Below are 18,293 nucleotides of genomic sequence, written 5' to 3' on the forward strand. Positions count from 1 at the left end.
AGAGCGGTGTTGTTGGGTGCTTAAATATTTATTATGGTTATATCCTCCTGGTATATTGACCCTTTAGTCATTATATAGTATCCTTCCTTATCCTTTATGGTGGATTTAAATTTAATGTCTTTTTTATTGTCAGAAATTCATATTGCCACTCCTGCTGTTTTTTGATTGTTGTTTGCTTGATATATATTTTTCCATCCTTTGAGTTTTAGTTTCTGTCTTTAAGTCTAAGGGGTGTTTCATAGGTAGCTTATAGATGGATCATGTTTTTTCATCCATTCTCCCACTATCTTTCTCTTTATAGGTGCATTTAATTGATTTCATTCAGATTAATTACGGAAAGGTATGAGTATAGTGCAGTTATTTGATGTCTTTTTTTGAGTATTTTTGACAGTTTCTTTTTTCAACTTAATTTTTGTTCTGAGTCATTTTTCATTATGTATTGTCTTTTCCTCTTTTTCATCGTTGTTGACTTTGTTTTTGCTGAGTCATTATGCTTTTCTTGTATTTTATTTCAATATGTAGGATTGTTAGTCTCTTTTGTGATTATTTTAATATTTACCCCATTTTTCTAAGTTCAAACTAAACATTTATCTCTTTATATCACCTCGACTTCTTCCCCATATGAAAGATCTGTGCTACATTTTTTAGTTTCTCTTTATTGATTTAAAGTTGTCATTTTTTTTACTTAATGACATTGCTGTTTCCCTGTTTTGAGCTTTTATCTTAATATATTTTTGTGATTTCCCTATGTGAGTTGATATCTGGTTGTTCTGTCCTGTGTTCTAATTCTGGGTTGTTATCTGATGTTATTGACTTTCTCACCAGAGGACTCCCTTTAGTATTTCTTGTAGTTTTTGTTTGTTTTTTTCAAAATTCTCTAAACTTCTGGTTATCTGGAAATGTCCTAATTTCACCTTCTGATTTGCAAGACAGTTTAGCTGGATATTTGACTCTTTGATGCCAAATTTTTCCTTCAAGGCTTTATATATGTCATCCCATTGCCTACTTGCCTGCATGGTTTCTGCTGAGTAGTCTGAGCTTATTCTTATTGACCTCCTTTGTAGGTGACTTTTTGTTTACCCTTAGCTGCTCTTAAAGTTCTGTCTTTATCTTTTGTTTTGGAAGTTTCATTATTATGTCTTGGTGACTTTCTTTTGGGATTTACCTTCTGTGGGGTTTGATAAGCATCTTGGATAGATATCCTCTCATCTTTCACGATACAAGGGGAGTTTTCTGCCAACAAATCTTTAACAATTCTCTCTGAATTTTCTGTTCTTCCTCCTTGTTATGGTACTCCAATCACTTGCAGGGCATTTCTCTTGCTAGAGCCCCACATGATTCTTAGGGTTTCTTCATTTTTTTAAATTCTTCTATCTGATTTTTCTATGAATATATTGGTGCCAAGTGTTTTATCTTCAGTCTCACTAATTCTGACTTCTGTTTCCTCGATTCTGCTCCTGACTTTCTATCGAGTTGTCTAATAATGAAATTTTATTGTTAATCTTCTGAATTTCTGTTTGATGTCTCTCTATGGATTCTTGCATCCTATTAAATTTGTCTTTATGCTCTTGAATAACCTTCTTAATTTCTTCTAATGCTTTATCTATGTGTTCCTTGGCTTGTTTTGCATTTTTCCTGATCTTTCTGATCTTTTGAAGAGTTCTGTATATTAATCTTTTGTGTCCTACCTCTGGTAGTTCCAGGAATATATCTTTGTCGGGAAGATCCCTTGATTCTTTGTTTTGGAAGCCTGTTGAAGCAATCATTGTCTGCTTCTTTATGTGATTTGATATTGACTGCTGTCTCTGAGCCATTTGTAAGTTTTTGTATTAATTTATTTTAGTTTTGCTTACTGTGTCCTAGCTTCTTGCTTTGTTTTGATATGCTGCCAAAATAGGCTGCTCGAGTAAGCTAGTTTGATTTTTGGCACATTTGGAGCTCTAACGTCCTGTCATCAGATGGCTAGAGCTGTTACCAGGTATGTGAGCCCAGGATTCCATTCACTTTTCTTATATGAATTCAGCTCAGGTGTCCAGGTAGTTGATCACCAAGTGTGTTGTGCAGGCTCTCACCTACATCCTTAGAGGAGCTGTAGTGATTGGTGTATGCACAGGTATTTGGCTGCAGCAGGGGGTCACACTCTGAGCAAGGCAAGGGACTGACAACTATCCCCTGAATGACTGTAAGGAACACACATCCCTGTTTCCTAGAGCTCCCAGGTGGGTGAGCTCTGCTCCTGGACTATAGGAACGCAATGCTTTTGGCTATAAGGTCTGGGAGGCACCACTTAGCCTTGGACCTCTTTTTGCAGGTGGCTAGGTGGTAGTGGTGGAACCACCAGTTCTCAGTCCCTTCATGTGGGTATGTGAGGACCCTTATTAATAGGTACAGTGCTGTGAAATGTAAAAAACTTGCCTCTCCACCACATAGCTGAAACTGTTAAAGTCAGACCTCAGGCATATACACTGTTGCACTGTGCCAATGAGGATATAAGATGCTGAAATGTGTCCACAGAGTTCCAAGCAAGGGTGAAAGGCATTCAAAGTCTGTGTACTGCTTGAGGTTGTACCCAGGCAAAAGAGCTGCTTTTGCCCTGTGTTCCCAGCTGAGAGGAGACAGCATATCATTTTTTCCCCATTTGTTAATTTGTTCCTTCACCGAGGCAGGGAGAATGGCTCAGTACAGGTAGCAGAACCTACCTCAGACCCGGGAAAAGTGACCACCACTGAAGCCCTTTTGGGGGATGAAGCAGAGGGAGAAGGGATCGCATAAAGGGGGGAAAGAGTTCTTTTGAAAGGGGTGCTTTTTGGTGTACATGATAAATTAGATGCAAGTACTTATCTTTTGCCGAAAGCACTGTTCTTTGCTGATTCCAGAGGCATGAGTAGACTCTGTGTTGCTCACTCTGTCTCACTGAGGAGACCATGTCCTGAACGCTACCGCCATCCCTGCCATGGTTCTGCCAGGGGATCAAGCCTGTGGGGCATCGGTTCCTGCCACATCAGGTCCAGCAACTCTTCGCTGCTTCCGAACTGTTTCTCCCCCCTCCTGCCACTTAGTCCAATTTCTTAACTTTGCTTTTGATATTCAGAGCTCCTAGCTTGTCATATCTTTACCATTTTTTAATTGAATTGTTTGTTTTTTTTGTTGCTGAGGTGTTGAAGTATTCCATAGATTTTAGACATTATACCTTTGTTGGTTGTGTTGTAATCAAAAGATTCTTTCCCAGTCTGTAGGCTCTTTTTTTACTCTTTTGGTGAAGTCTTTTGATGAGCATAAGTGTTTAATTTTAGGAGCTCCCAGTTTTCTAGTTTATCTTCTGTTCTTTGTGCATCGTTAGTAATGGACTATATTGTATTTATGCCATGTATTAGGACCCCTAAGATTGACCCGACTTTTTCTTTTATGATCTTTATCATTTTCATTCTTATATTAGGTCTTTGATCCATTTTGAGATCAAATCCATTAGTTTTGTGTATGGTGTACGGTATTGGCCCTATAACATTTTTTTATAGGTGGACATCCAATTTTGCCAGCACCATTTGTTAAAAAGATGTTGTCTTAGGCTGGGTTCTCTATAGAAGCAAAACCAGTAAAGTATATAAGTACATACATAGGGAAAGAGGTTTATATGAAGGAAATTACTCATGTGGTTGTAAAGGCTGTAACATCTCAACTTGAGGCTTCTCCTGATTTACATAGCTTCATGGACTGGTGAACCCAAGATTAGCAGCCTGGGAAGCAAGGCTGTTGCTCACAGGCTATGAAGATTGATAAAACCCAATATTGGCAGGCAAGACCACAGGTAAGCTACTAGCTCAAGTCCCAAGAACTAGAGAGCAGATGAACAGAAGCCAGCTACAGGATCCAGAATGAGCAAAAGTCCCGTCAAGGAGAGAAGGAAGAACTAGGTAGTGGAGGGTGAAAAGATGAAGGCTGAGGGGAGCAGTCAGCCATCAAAGGGCCTTCCACAGCCAGTAACAACTCACAGTAGATACCATCATGGAGGTGATGAAGTATCAGATTTCAACAGGGAAGTGAGAGCATTACATGACTGCCAAAACACTGATAGTCATAGCCCAGCCAAATTGACACACAATCTTAACCATCACAGTCCACCCCTCGTCAGCTTGGCACCCGTACACATCTCCATAAATCATATACAGTCTCTGAATAAAGGCAATTATAAAGTCATACTTTTGCCTAACATGATGCAACAAACACACATACAACTGAAAATGCACTAGCCCTGTTTACATCTTATATTTTATAAGTGAAGGAAAAAAAATATTCAATGAGCACATGCAACACAGAAATACTCATATCAGTTACAGTCCTTGTTTCTGCAACTGGTCAAGTGGCCATAACTGGTATTACGAACTACCTTCTTTCATCACTCATTCCATATTCCTGTTGCTCTTAGCTGGCCGTGGTTCTTTGCTTTTTGGAGTGACCCAAACTTCCCTTCCTGAAGGGTCTGGGCAGTTAGTAGTATTGTCAGAATTGGGTTGCTGTAGTTTTCCTTAGACTTTAATCATAGGGCATGGTAGTCCTAAGAGATGCCCTAAGGAATCTCCTGCATTTCAGACATATTCTACTTCCATTGTGAAATATCAATCTGATTTCCTTTTGGTAATCAGGATTAATGACACCCTCCAGTATGGCAACTCCCTTCTTTGCCTCTTGATTCAAAGGCATAAGGAGGTCAAAGTGGCCAGGTGACAGTCTTAGCTTCTAGTTCAATGGAATCAGTGATATGGATCTCCAGGTGGGAGGATTCCTGCCTTTGGAACTAAGACTTCTAGACCTGCAGAGTATAAGGTAGCAGGGACAGGAAGCAAAAACCTGATGAGTAGGTCACCAGGGGTAATAGTGTCATTCCCTTTTTCACCCCTTGACTCCTGGACCCAAGAATGCTGGCTATGGAAGAAATAGCATCATATATTGTATGCTGGTTTAGAACATATACAGCCTCCTGGAGAACATTGTCCCAATGCTGCAAGATATTGCCCTCTAGGTGGCACCATAATAGTGTCTTTAGGAGGCCATTCCATCATCTCTCGCTTCAGGATGATGGGGAACGTAGTAAGACCAGTGAATTTCATAAGCATGGGTCCACTACTGTACTTCATTTTCTGTAAAATGAGTCCCTTGATCTGAGGCAATGCTGTGTGAGATACCATGATGGTGAATAAGGCATTCTGTAAGTCCACAGATGGTAGTTTTGGCAGAAGCATTGCATGCACGGAAGACAAATCCATATCCAATGTAAGTGTCTATTCACTGTCTATACACCGCCCTTTCCATGAAGGAAGTGGTCCAATGTAATCAACTTGCCACCACGTTGCAGACTGATTACCTCGAGGTATGGTGCCATATCAGGAACTTGGTGTTGGTCTTTGCTGCTGGCAGATTGGGCACTCAGGAGTAGCTGTAGCGAAGTCAGCCTTGGTGAGTGGAAGTCCGTAAGTCTGGGCTGGTGCATGACCTCCATCCCTGCCGCCATGGACACTTTGTTCATAAGCCCATTGAGCAATGACTAGAGTAGCTGGGGACAGGTGATGACTGGTGGCTGGTTTCCATAGAATTTGTTATCCTATCCACTTGATTGTTAAAATCCTCCTCTGCTGAGGCAACGCTTTGGTGAGCATTCACATGAGACACAAATATCTTTACTTCCTTGGCCCATTCAGATAGGTCCATCCACATACCTCGTCCCCATAAATCCTTGTCTCTGATTTTCCAATCATGTTCCTTCTAAGACCCTGACCATCCAGCCAAACCGTTGGCCACAGATCATGAATCAGTATCAAATCACACACCTGGCCATTCCTCCTTCCAAGCAAAGTGAATAACCAGGTGCTTCTCAAAGTTCTGCCTTTTTGGGAAGAATTCCCTTCACCACTATCCTTCAGGGAGGTTCCAGAAAGGGACTGTAGGGCTGCCGCTGTCCACTTTCCTGTGTTGCCTGCATATCACATGGAACCATCTGTAAACCAGGCATGAGTTTCCTCTTCTTCTGTCAACTGATCCTAAGGAGCTCTCTATGAAGCCATAGGTGGAGGCTGGGAAATGGAATGTAACGTGACAGGAGTGGAGACCATGGGCATTTGGGCTACTTCCTCGTGCAACTTACCTGTGCCTTCAGGTCCTGCTCAGGCCCAATCTCGTATATACCACTTCCATTTAATGATGGAGTGCTGCCGTGCATGTCCATACAACACCCAGTTCATGATGGGCAGCTGAGGCCACATGGTGACTTGGCATCCCATGGTTAAACGTTCAGTCTCTACTACGGCCCACTAACAAGACAAAAGCTGTTTCTCAAAAGGAGAGTAGTTACCTGCAGAGGATGGCATGGCTTTGCTCCAAATTCTAAGGATCTGCTCTGTGATTCACCAATAGAGGCCTGCCAAAGACTCCAAACAGCAATTCTGTATGCCAAGGACACATCAAGCACCATTGGATCGGCTGGATCATAGGGTCCAAGTGGCAGAACAGCTTGCACAGCAGCCTGAACCTGTTGCAGAGCCTTCTCTTTTTCTAGGCCCCACTCAAAACTAGCAGCTTTTCGAGTCGCTGGATAATTAGGTTGGAGTAGCACACCCAAATGAGGAATATTCTGCCTCCAAAATCCAAAGAGGACCATTAGGCATTATGCCTCCTTTTAAGTTGTGGGAGGAGCCATATGCAATAATTTTTCCTTCACTTTAGAAGGGATATCTCGACATGCCCCACACCACTGGACCCCTAGAAATTTCACTGAGTTGGAAATTTCCTGAATTTTTGTAAGATTAATTTCTCACCCTCCAGCACACAAAGTTTTACCAATAAGTGTAGGGTCTTTGACTTTTCTTCCTTACTTGGTTCAATCAACATAATGTCATCAATGTAATGAACCAGAGTGACATCTTGTGGAAGGGAAAGGTGACCAAGTTCTCTGCAGATGAAATTATGATATGTGGCTGGAGAGTCAATGTAAACCTGAGATAGGCAACTGGAGGTGCATTGCTGGCCTTGCCAGCTAAAGGCAAACTTCTTCTGATCATCCTTCAAAACAGTTATGGAGAAAAAGGCATTAGCCAGATCGATAGCTGCATACCAAGTACCAGGAGATGTATTAACTTGCTCAAGCAATGAGACTACATGTGGAACAACAGCTGCAATTACAGTCACCACCTGGTTAAGTTTTTGATAGTCCACTGTCAATTCTCCAAGATCCATCTGTTTTTCGCACAGGTCAAATAGGTGAGTTGAATGGGGATGTGGCGGGAATAACCACTTCTGCATCCTTCAGTTCCTTGAAGGTGGTAGTAATCTCTGCAATCCCTCCAGGAATGACGTTTTGTTTTTGGTTTACTATTTTCCTAGGTAGGGTCAATCCTACTGGCTTCCACTTGGATTTTCCTATCATAATAGCCCTCACTCCTTTTGTCAGGGATCTAATGTGGAGTTTCTGTCAGTTGCTGAATATATCTATTCCAATTATGCATTCTGGAACTGGAGAAATCACTACAGGATGGGTTCAGGGACCCACTGGACCTACTGTGAGATGGACATGAGTTAAGACTCTATTAATGACCTGACCTCCACATGCCCCCACTCTGACTGGTATGTCACAGTGACATTTTGGGTCTCATGGAATTAGTGTCAGTTCAGAGGCAGTATCCAGCAATCCCTGAAAAGTCTGATTATTTCCTTTTCCCCAGTGAATAGTCACTCTCGTACGAGGCCATAGATCCCTTTGGGGAAGGCTAGGAGAAAGACAGTATAAGTTTTTTGCAGTGAATTGGAGCCCTCCCTCAAGGGGACTTGGCCTCCGCTTCAGTCAAGGAGTTGTGGGCCTGTAAACTCTCTCAAGTCTGGGAATTAATTGAGGGGCCATGGCTCTCTATTCTGGCAATTTGAGTTAGACTCTTGTTCACTTGACCTAGAATTTACCTGCTTGTAAAGATCAAGAAAATATTTAGTAGATTTCCTATCTATTTCACTCCTAGGGACACCATGACTAAATAGTCAATGCCATAAATCCATATGAGTCATGATTATTGCTTTGACTCTGCTGTCTATTATGGTAACCATGACCACCTTGTCTTGGTCAATTGAATGCTGCCACTTGGCCCCTACCACTACGGGCTCCACATCAGACCCTTTGTAGTTAGGTGTCTTAATTCAGTCAGGGCAGTACCCACTGTCAAATCTGATTTATATAAAATATCAATCACAGCCATCTTCAAGGATGCTGGGGCTCCCTTCACAAATTTTTTCCTCAAGTTATGATATCCTCTGGACACTCCATGTGTGGATCTATGGTAACGTGGTAAATCCACTCTAGCATGCGAATTTCCCTAAACATTTGGATACCTTCTTCTACAGTATTTCAACGGAAGTCTGGTACTTCAACCTGATTTAGTGTAGGCCACTTCATAATCCATGCTTCAGCAACACAACCAAATAAACTGTTAGATCCTTTCCTAACCTCTTGTGCTGAAACATTGAATGAAGAATCTGTGCTTAGTGACCCCATATCAATAAACTCAGACTCATCCATCTTTATGTTCCTTGCACCGTTCTCCCACACCCTTAATAGCCATTCATACAAGTATTCCACAAGTTTCTCTTTGTACATATTAGAAAAGTCAAGCAGTTCTTTCCGAGTGTAGTGTACCTCCTCCTGGGTTACATTTTATACTTCGCCCTTTGGGGCTCAGTGGGACTTAAGTCTAGTTATAAGTCTAGAAGCCAAAATCAGTGGGGAAATGTTTTGAGAACATTCAGCATTGTCTTTTAAAGCATCTGCCTCAGGTGATGCCCCAGGCAATGACTTAAAGAAAGTTGCTTTAGATGCAGTTTGGTTAATCTCATTAGATGTGAGTGGAAGGGCTAATGGTTCTGTCGGCAGGAGCCATTCAGTGGAATTTAGGGGACTCTGTCCCCAATTTCCTGATTATCTGCCCTTATGTTCCCAGCACAGATATCAGGATCCCATATATTCCCAATCAGTGTCCTCATTTTGACTTCAGACACCACTTGAGTTTGACAGTTGAGTTGATGTTGTGATTCAGCCACTCTTACAATAAGACTGTGGATTTGTTTTTGGCAATATTGGCTCTGTTACTACAGGAAGTAAACCTTTCTTTCAAGGCACAAGTGGAAACTTTGAGGTCATTTATGCAGCACTTGAGCTTGGACTCTGAAGACCTGAGCACATCTCTTTCTTTTACCGGGCTGTCCAGTGAAGGCAGGACCAACCAGCCAACTTCCTTATGCTTCTCATTTTGACAAAATTGTAGAAAGGTGTCATACATGCAATCACCCAGAGCCTCATCTTTCACCAATACCTGATCCTGATCTATTGGTGGTGATATTTTGCATATTTGAATTGCCACCTCACCCCATGTATTAACAGCACCCTCTTTACTCCTGGAAGCAGAGTCATCAACATCTTTAAGACTAACCAGACTTGAGAACCAATTTAGAAAATTCATCCTTACAATTTTGTTTCTCTAGAACAATTCTTGGTACCAAATGTCTCAGGTTGGGTTCTCTATTTTTTTTTTTTTTTAGAGAAGCAAAACCAGCAAAGAGAGAGAGAGAGATTCCTATCAAGCAAATGGCTCATGTGGCTATAGAGGCTGTAGCATCCCAACTCCGTGGGTCAGGTAAGAGGCTTCTCATGATTCATGTAACCACAGGGGCTGGTGAACAGAAGATCAGCAGGCTGGAGAGAATGGCTGTTACTCACAGGCTGTGAAGATCAATGAATCCCACTATCATAAGGCAAGTGTGTAGAGAAGATGCTACCTCAAGTCCCAAGAACTGGAAGTCAGATGGACAGGATCCAGATGCAGGATCCAGAACAAGTGAAAGTGCTGGCAAGAACAGAAGGTAGAACTAGCGGGCGGAGGGCAGAGAGATGAAGCCTGAGGGGGGTGGTGAGCTACCTCAGGCTCCACCCCTGCCAGTACTGACTCACAGCAGATCTTGTCATGGTGGCGATCACACATCAAACCTCAACAAGCAGGTGATCACAACATCATACGACTGCCACAACACTTAGAATCATGGTCCAGCCAAGTTGACATGCAATCTTAACCACCACAACTGTGTTTTCCTTTGGTCCTTTTTCAAAGGTAAGCTGACCATAGGTGGATAAATTTATGCCTGGGTTAACAATTCCATTCCATTGGTCTACGGGTCTGTGGTTGTACCAGTACCAGGCTCTTCAGACTAGTATGGCTATATAGTGGGTCCTCAGATCTGGTAGTGTAAGGCCTCCTACTATGTTCTTTTTCTTCAATAACTCTTTGCTTCTTCCAGGCTTCTTTTCCTTTCCATATAAATTTGGTGATTAGTTTTTACATCTTTTTAAAGAATGCTGTTGGTATTTGAATAGGAATTGCATTATATCTGTAGATCACTTTGGGTACAAAGCAAAAAAACCAAACCCATTGCCATCAAGTCAATTCTGACTCTTAGCAACCCTATAGGACAGAGTAGAACTGCCCTACAGAGTTTTCAAGGAGCACCTGGTGGATTCGAACCACCTACCTTTTGATTAGCAGCCATAGCTCCTAATGACTATTCCACCAGCGTTTCCTAACTTTGGGTAGGATTGACATTTTCACAATGTTTGTCTTCCTATCCGTGAACTTGGTATGTTTTTTCCATTTATGTAGGTCTCTTTTGGTTTCTTGCAATAGCATTTTGTAGTTTTCTTTGTGTATATCTTCTATGCCCCTTAGATTTATTCTAAATATTTTATCTTTTTAGGGGCTATTATATAAATGGTATTATTTTCCCGATTTCCTTTTCAAAGTTCTCTTTGTTGACCTATAGGAATCCAACTGATTTTTTTTTTTTTTTTTACGTTGAACTTGTATTTTGCTAATCTGCTGTATCTATTAGTTCCAGTAGCTTTCTTGTGGAATCTGTGGGGTTCTCTATGTATAGGATCATGTCATCTGTGAATAGGGATAATTTTACTTCTTTATTTCCAACTTGGATGTCCTTTATTTCTTTTTCTTGCCTTATTGCTCTGTGTAGGACTTCCAGCACAATGTTAAATAGTGGTGATAAAGGTTATCCTTGTCTTGTTCCCATTCTCAGGGAGAAAGGTTTCAGCCTCTCTCCATTGAGAATGATGTTGACTGTTGGTTTTGTATAGATACCCTTTATTATGTTGAGGAATTTTCCTTCTAAGCCTATTTTCTTGAGAATTTTTATCAGGAATAGGTGTTGAACTTTATCAAATGCTTTTTTTTTGCATTGATAGAGATGATCATGCAATTATTTGGTTTTACTCTATTTGTGTGATGGGTTATGTTGATTGATTTTCTAATGTTGAACCATCTTTGCATACCAAAAGCCAAAACACCAAACCTGTTGCCATCGGGTTGATTCCAACTCAGAGCGACCATATATGATGGGGTAGAACTGCCCCATAGAGTTTCCAAGGGGCACCTGGCAGATTTGAGCTGCCAATATTTTGCTTAGCAGACATGGCTGTTAACCACTATACCACCAAGGTTTCCCATCCTTGCATAACTGGCATGAATTCTACTTGGTTGTTGTGTATTATTTTTTGATATGATACTGAATTCTATTGGCTAGAATTTTTACATCTATACTCATGAGAGATAGTGGTCTGTGATTTTCTTTTTTGTGTGGTGTCTTTGCCTGTCTTTGGTATCAGGGTTATGCTGGCTTCATAAAATGAATTCAGGAGTGCTCTGTGCTTTTCTACACTTCGAAAGAGTTTGAGTAGTACTGATGTGAGCTCTTCTATGAGTGTTTGGTGGAATTCTCCAGTGAAGTTGTTTGGGCCAGGGCTTTTGTTGTTGTTTTTGTTGGGAGATTTTTTTTTTAACCTTTTCAATCTCTTCTCTTGTTATAGGTCTGTTCAGGTTTTGTATCCCAGTTTGTGTTAATATTTGCCCATTTCCTCTAGGTTTTCAAATTTGTCAGAGTACAATTTCCATTGCATTCTGTTATCCACCTTTTTATTTCAGTGGGGTCTGTTGTAATGTCCCCCATCTCATTTCTTATTTGGGTTATTTGCTTCCTCTTCTGTTTTTCTTTTTTTCAGTTTGACCAATAATTTATCAATTTTTTTGATCTTTTCAAAGAAACAACTTTTGGTTTTGTTGATTCTATGTTTTTCTGTTCTCTCATTTATTTCTGCTCTAATTTTTATTAATTCCTTCATTTTGATGCTTGTGGCCTTCTTTTGCTATTCCCTTTCTATTTATTCAAGTTGTAGGGCTAATGTTTTGATTTTGGTCTGTTCTTTTTTGATGTGTGAGCTTATTCCTATCAATTGATTTCTGGGCACTGCCTTTGCTGTATCCCAAAGGTTTGGATATGATGTGCTTTCATTCTCATTTGATTTTAGGCATTTATGGACTCCCTATTTGATTTCTTCTATTATCTTGTTATTTTTAAGTAAGGTGTTATTTAATTTCCATGTGTTTTTTTTTTTCTTTGCTCTTCCTGTTATTTTTTCTTTAATTGGGTTTTGAGTGAAAGTTTACAAATCAAGTCAGTTTCTCATACAGCAGTTTATACACATATTGTTATGTGACCCTAGTTGCTCTCCCTACAATGTGACAGCACACTCCTCTCCACCCTGCATTTCCTGTGTCCATTCAACCAACTGATGTCCCCCTCTGCCTTCTCATCTTACCTCTAGACAGGAGCTGCCACATAGACTTATGTGTCTACTTGAGCTGAGAAGCACACTCCTCACCAGTATCATTTTATGTCTTGTATTAAAAAAAAAAAGAAAAGAAATTTTTTTTTTTTTTTTTAGTCCTGTCTAATCTTTGTTTGAAAAGTTGGCTTAAAGGATGGTTTTAGTTCTGGGGTAACAAAGTCCAGGGGTCATGACCTCTGCGGTCCCGCCAGTCTTAGACCATTAGTTCTGGTCTTTTTACTAGACTTTGAGATCTGCACCCCACTTTCTCCTGCTCCATCAGGGATTCCCTATTGTATCCCCTGTCCGTGCAGTCATCGGTGGTAGCCCGGAACCATCTAGTTCTTCTAGTCTCAGGCTGATGGAGTCTCTGTTTTATGTGGCTCTTTCTTTCTCTTGGGCTCATATTTTCCTTGTGACTTTAGTGTTCTTCATTCTCCTTTGCTTCAGGTATGTTGAGAACAATTGGTGCATCTTAGTTGGCTGCTTGCTAGCTTTTAAGACCGCAGACATCACTCATCAAAGTGTGATGCAGAACATTTTCTTAATACACTTTATTATGCCAATTGACCTAGATGTTCCCTGAAACCATGGTCCCCAGACACCTGCCCCTGCTACTCCATCCCTTGATGTTGTTGGTTGTATTCAGGAAACCCCTTAGCTTTTGGATTAGTCCAGTTGTGCTGATTTCTCCTATATCAGGTGTTGTCCTTCCCTTCACTTAAAATAATTCCTGTCTACTATCTACTTAGTGAATATCCCTCTCTCTCCCTCCCTCCCCACTCTCACAACCAGCATAGAATGTTTTCTTTTGTGTTTAAATCTTTTCTTGAGTTCTTATAATAGTGGTCTCATACAATACTTGTTGTTTTGTAACTGAATAATTTCACTCAGCATAATGCCTTCCAGATTCATCCATGCTTTATGAGATGTTTCATGGATTCATCATCATTCTTTTATCATTGTGTACTATTCCATTATGTGAATATACTATAATTTTCTTATCCATTCATCCATTGATGGGTACCTTGATTGTTTCTATCTTTTTGTTATTGTAAACAGTGCTGCAATGGACATGGATGTGCATATATCTATTCGTGTGAAGGCTCTTATTTCTCTAGGATGTATTCCAAGAAATGGGGTTGCTGGGTTCTATGGTGGTTCTATGGTATTTCTATTTCTAGCTTTCTAAGGAAGTGCCAAATCGATTTCCAAAGTGGTTGTACCATTTTACATTCCTACCAGCAGTGTATAAGTGTTCCAGTCTCCTCACAACCTCTCCAACATTTATTATTTTGTGTTTTTTGGATTAATGCCAGCCTTGCTGGGTGAGATGGTATCTCATTGTATTCATTCCAAGACCCACTTACTCATTAGCATTTCTCTAATGGCTAATGGCCATAAGCATTTCCTCCTGTATCTGTTAGCCATCTGAATATGTTCTTTGGTGAAGAGTCTTTATATCCTTTGCCCATTTTTAAATATGGTTATTTGTCTTTTTCTTGTTGAGTTTTTGCAGTATCTTGTAGATTTTAGAGATTAGATGCTGATCAGATTTGTCATAGCCAGATTTTTTTCCCAGTCTGTAGATTGTCTTTTTACTCTTTTCCTGAAGTCTCTGGATGAGTATAAGTGTTCGATTTTTAGGAGCTCCCAGTTTTCTAGTTTCTCTTCTGGTGTTTGTGCTTTGTTAGTAATGTTTTGTATACTGTTTTTATCATGTATTAGGGCTCCTAACATTGTCTTTATTTTTTCTTCCATAATCTTCATTATTTTAGATTTTATATTTAGGTCTTTGATCCATTTTGAGTTAGCTATTATGCTTGGTGTGAGGCATGGGTCTTGTTTCATTTTTTTGGCAGATGGATATCCAGTGCGTGTACAGAGCTAGGTGGGATGGAGAAAAACAGCCTTGTGGTGGGAGTAGGAGGGGTAAGCCCAAAAAGCTGGGAGGGGGCTCGTATTTTGGACCCTGGTGGTGGGGGCTCTTGGTGCAAAGGGGTTTATGCTGCTACTCACCAGAGGATGAGGAGTTGGAAAGCATGTTTCTCTGGTTACTGGTTACTCTGTCTCCTATTGGAAGCCTCCATGAAATTGCCTTCTTGTACTCCCTGTCCAGGTTCCTTGATAGCTATACTTCAAGAGGGTGGTGTTGTGCCATGCTAGTTGCCAGGAAACCCCCACTCTGTATCTATTCTGTGTTTCCCATCAGTTTCTTCTCCCATTCAGTGCTTGATCTAGTACTTTATCCCTTCATTCAATGTTTAGGTTTGCAGGATTGATGGAGCTTTACTTAGTTTCTTGGGTCTTTGCTGTAGAGTGAAGTCATAGTTCCTCATTCTAGGGTACTGTGTTGGCTCTGCCTCCATGTTTTTATTTTTCTTTGTTGGTTTTCTTAATTACCTTATGACTTGGCTTAGCCATTTTAATGGGGACTATTTCCCCCACAGGTTGAAGCCTTTGGAAATTTTTCTGGAGATTGTGTATCCTTAGGCATGTGTATAATCTGTCTAGGATGACAGTGGTTTTAGCAGATTTCTCACTGACTGTCTCTTTTCCTCATCTTTCTGTTTAGCTGGATGTCTTATTTGTTTTTACACCCAGGCTCCAATAATAAAAAAAATAATAATAATTACCCACTAATTGCTTTATTGTTTTCCAAAAAGCCCTGGAGCAAAAATTCTCAGGAGTCTGATTCAATGAAATTTGAGTAGAGCTAATTTTTTAGTCCAGTCTTTGAGTGTTTTTTCTGATCCCATGTTTTATAACCATATTGTATTAGGTATGATTATAAGTTCTTTGGATTTTGGGACACAATGCAAAGACTCTTGGGTAGATGAAAGGCAGAATAGTTTGTTACTTACAGCTCCAAAGGTGAGAAGGCTACCAGATAGGGCCAAATAGGGGTTTGTATTCAGGGACAGGGTAAACAGAAGCTGACATTTTAGGCGATAATGTATGTATAGCAAGTTGGGGGGGGGTGTAGGTAGCTAAGTTTCCTGTGCATTCTGGGAAATGGATTTTTGGATAATTTCACAGGCTCCAGGACATAGGGGCTGTCTCCATTTGCTTGGAAACTGGCTCTGGGGCAATTAGGGTGGGTGTATGGTGGCTCTGGAGTGTGAGCATCCGATAAGGAAAGTATCTCCAGTGTGGATTTAAATTACTACTCAGGAAAAGAAACTGACTGGCCTATAACCAGGGTCTCAAAGCAGAGTTAAGACAGCATTTGTGAATTATTATATTATATCTCAGGAAAGCTCTTCTTAGCTGTCTCTTTCCCCAGTCCTGTCTGGTGAACTCAATGAACTAGTTGCTTTACAATTTATCTTGTTGCTCTTAAACAAGGGAACCTAATGTTTAAGAGCACTCTTAGATGAGAAATTCCCCACACTCTGTTTCAATGAAAATTGGTTATTTTGGAGAGAGTTTTGTATTTTTCTTTTCATATGGATTTTCTCTTCCCCTAAAAAAGTTCCTGAGCCACTACTCTGAGTACAACCAAGGGCAGTAGCCTCTGGTCTTCTCATCTTGTTTTTCCTGGCATGGAGCCTATGCCCTGCAGGTCAACTTGGGTGAAGGCAATGCAGGCCCGGGCCACAATATTCTTGTCCTTGGCCTGTTTCACCTGGGGCAGAGTGTCCATCCTAAGAGTGGGAGCTGAGTGGAAGAAGGGAACTCTTGTCCTGTGATCTACACTCACCAGAAATTTCGCTTCTTCAATTTGGATTTGGAAGGGATGAGAAATGATGGATGCTCCTTCATGTGAGATATGGTAACTCTTCGTTGGGAATTGAGGGGAAACGGAGTCCTGAATTCTTGGACACTTCTTCCCAGAGTGGACTTCCACCAAGCTGAGTCGAAAAGAAGGGGACGAGGGAGAGGGTTGTGGCTCAGATACCATAGACTCTTAAGGCTTTTACTGAATATTGATAGATAACTTTGAATAAATGTTTATTCACTTGTTGTATCCCTTCAGGACAGTTACCAGATATTTTAAATGTCTTTTTGTTGTTGTTATTGTCTTCACCACCTTTAGTTATTTTTCTGGGGAATGGGTCCATGGAGTGCTCACACTACCATTCCAGCACTAGAACTCCATCCAGTTATTTATTAATAATCTTTCTCTCTCAGTTTTCTGTTTTCTTCCTATCTCTCCTTTTTTTCCTAGTAGAGGACTGTATAAACCTAGCTGAGAAAAGTTGGAAGTGGTTTTAAAGATCTAACTGTGTAAATTGTCATCAATCCCCTTTGACTCACTGTCACTTCCCATGTTGCCTGATCCCTGTGGATTTTTTTTTTCAACTGAGTGTAACTCCATGGAAACGCTGGTGGCGTAGTGGTTAAGTGCTATGGCTGTTAACCAAAAGGTCAGCAGTTTGAATCTGCCAGACACTCCTTGGAAACTCTACGGGGCAGTTCTACTCTGTCCTATAGGGTCGCTATGAGTCAGAATTGACTCATCGGCAGTGGGTTTTTTGGGTTTATAACTCCATGTAAATTTCATCCACTTTTGTCCATACTCATTGCAAGAGGCCTGTATTCTACTGTGTGTCACAGCAACAGCCTCACTAGCATTTGGACTGTAGCCAGCCACCATGTTCAAATCTTGGTACCAAAAGCAAAGAATTTTCTATGTCATAAATCTTACGTTAAGCCCTTGTTTCAAGTGCTTCGATGGCTCCACATATACAAGTGTATTTATATTTATTGACAAAGACTATATATAATTAATGTGTATGTTATGAAACTCATTATGTGTATTTACATATATATATATATATATATATTTTAGTGGTGTAGTGGTTAAGTGCTACTGCTGCTAACCAAAAGGTTGGCAGTTTGAATTCACCAGGTGCTCCTTGGAAACTCTACGGGGCAGTTCTACTCTGTCCTATAGGGTCGCTATGAGTCAGAATCAACTTGATGGCAGTGGGTTTGGTTTTTGGTTTATATGCAATGCATACATAAGTTATAAGGCACAATTTAAAATAAACAGATATGAATTCACCACCCAATTACAGAATCATATTATTTATAGTTTTTTGGGGCTTTTTGCTTTTCACTTCACCTTGTGTTCTAAAACTTGTACTGTTCCATATATTTACATTTTGTTAAATTTCTCTGTTTTATATTCCATTCTGTCAGTGGGCATTTGAGTTGTTTCTGATATTGTGCCATAAGAAATTATGTTTCTATAAAAATGTATGTTATTTTTGTGTACTTCTGCTGCTATAAGAGTTTCTCTGCATATATTCCTAAAAATAAAATTGTTGAGTCAAGGGTAGTCACATATTTATTTTTAATAAAGGGATCATCCTAGTAATACTCCCACCATCAAGATATTAGAGTTTCTTCATATATGTGCCAAAACTTTGTATGGCAGTTTTCTCAATTTTTACCTACTTGCTGTGCATAAAATGTAATCTCATTATACATCTGTGTTTATATTCCTTTCTGCTTCTATTTTGCATGTAATTGAGAACATAGAATGAAGAATAACAAAATAAAAAATGTACATTTATATGAATTGGAAAATAAAAAGCAAATGTGCCATCATTTGCAGATGCAATGATTATCTATACAGAATATGTTTTTA

Source organism: Elephas maximus, chromosome 26, assembly GCF_024166365.1.
Source record: "Elephas maximus indicus isolate mEleMax1 chromosome 26, mEleMax1 primary haplotype, whole genome shotgun sequence".
Lineage (NCBI taxonomy): Eukaryota > Metazoa > Chordata > Mammalia > Proboscidea > Elephantidae > Elephas > Elephas maximus.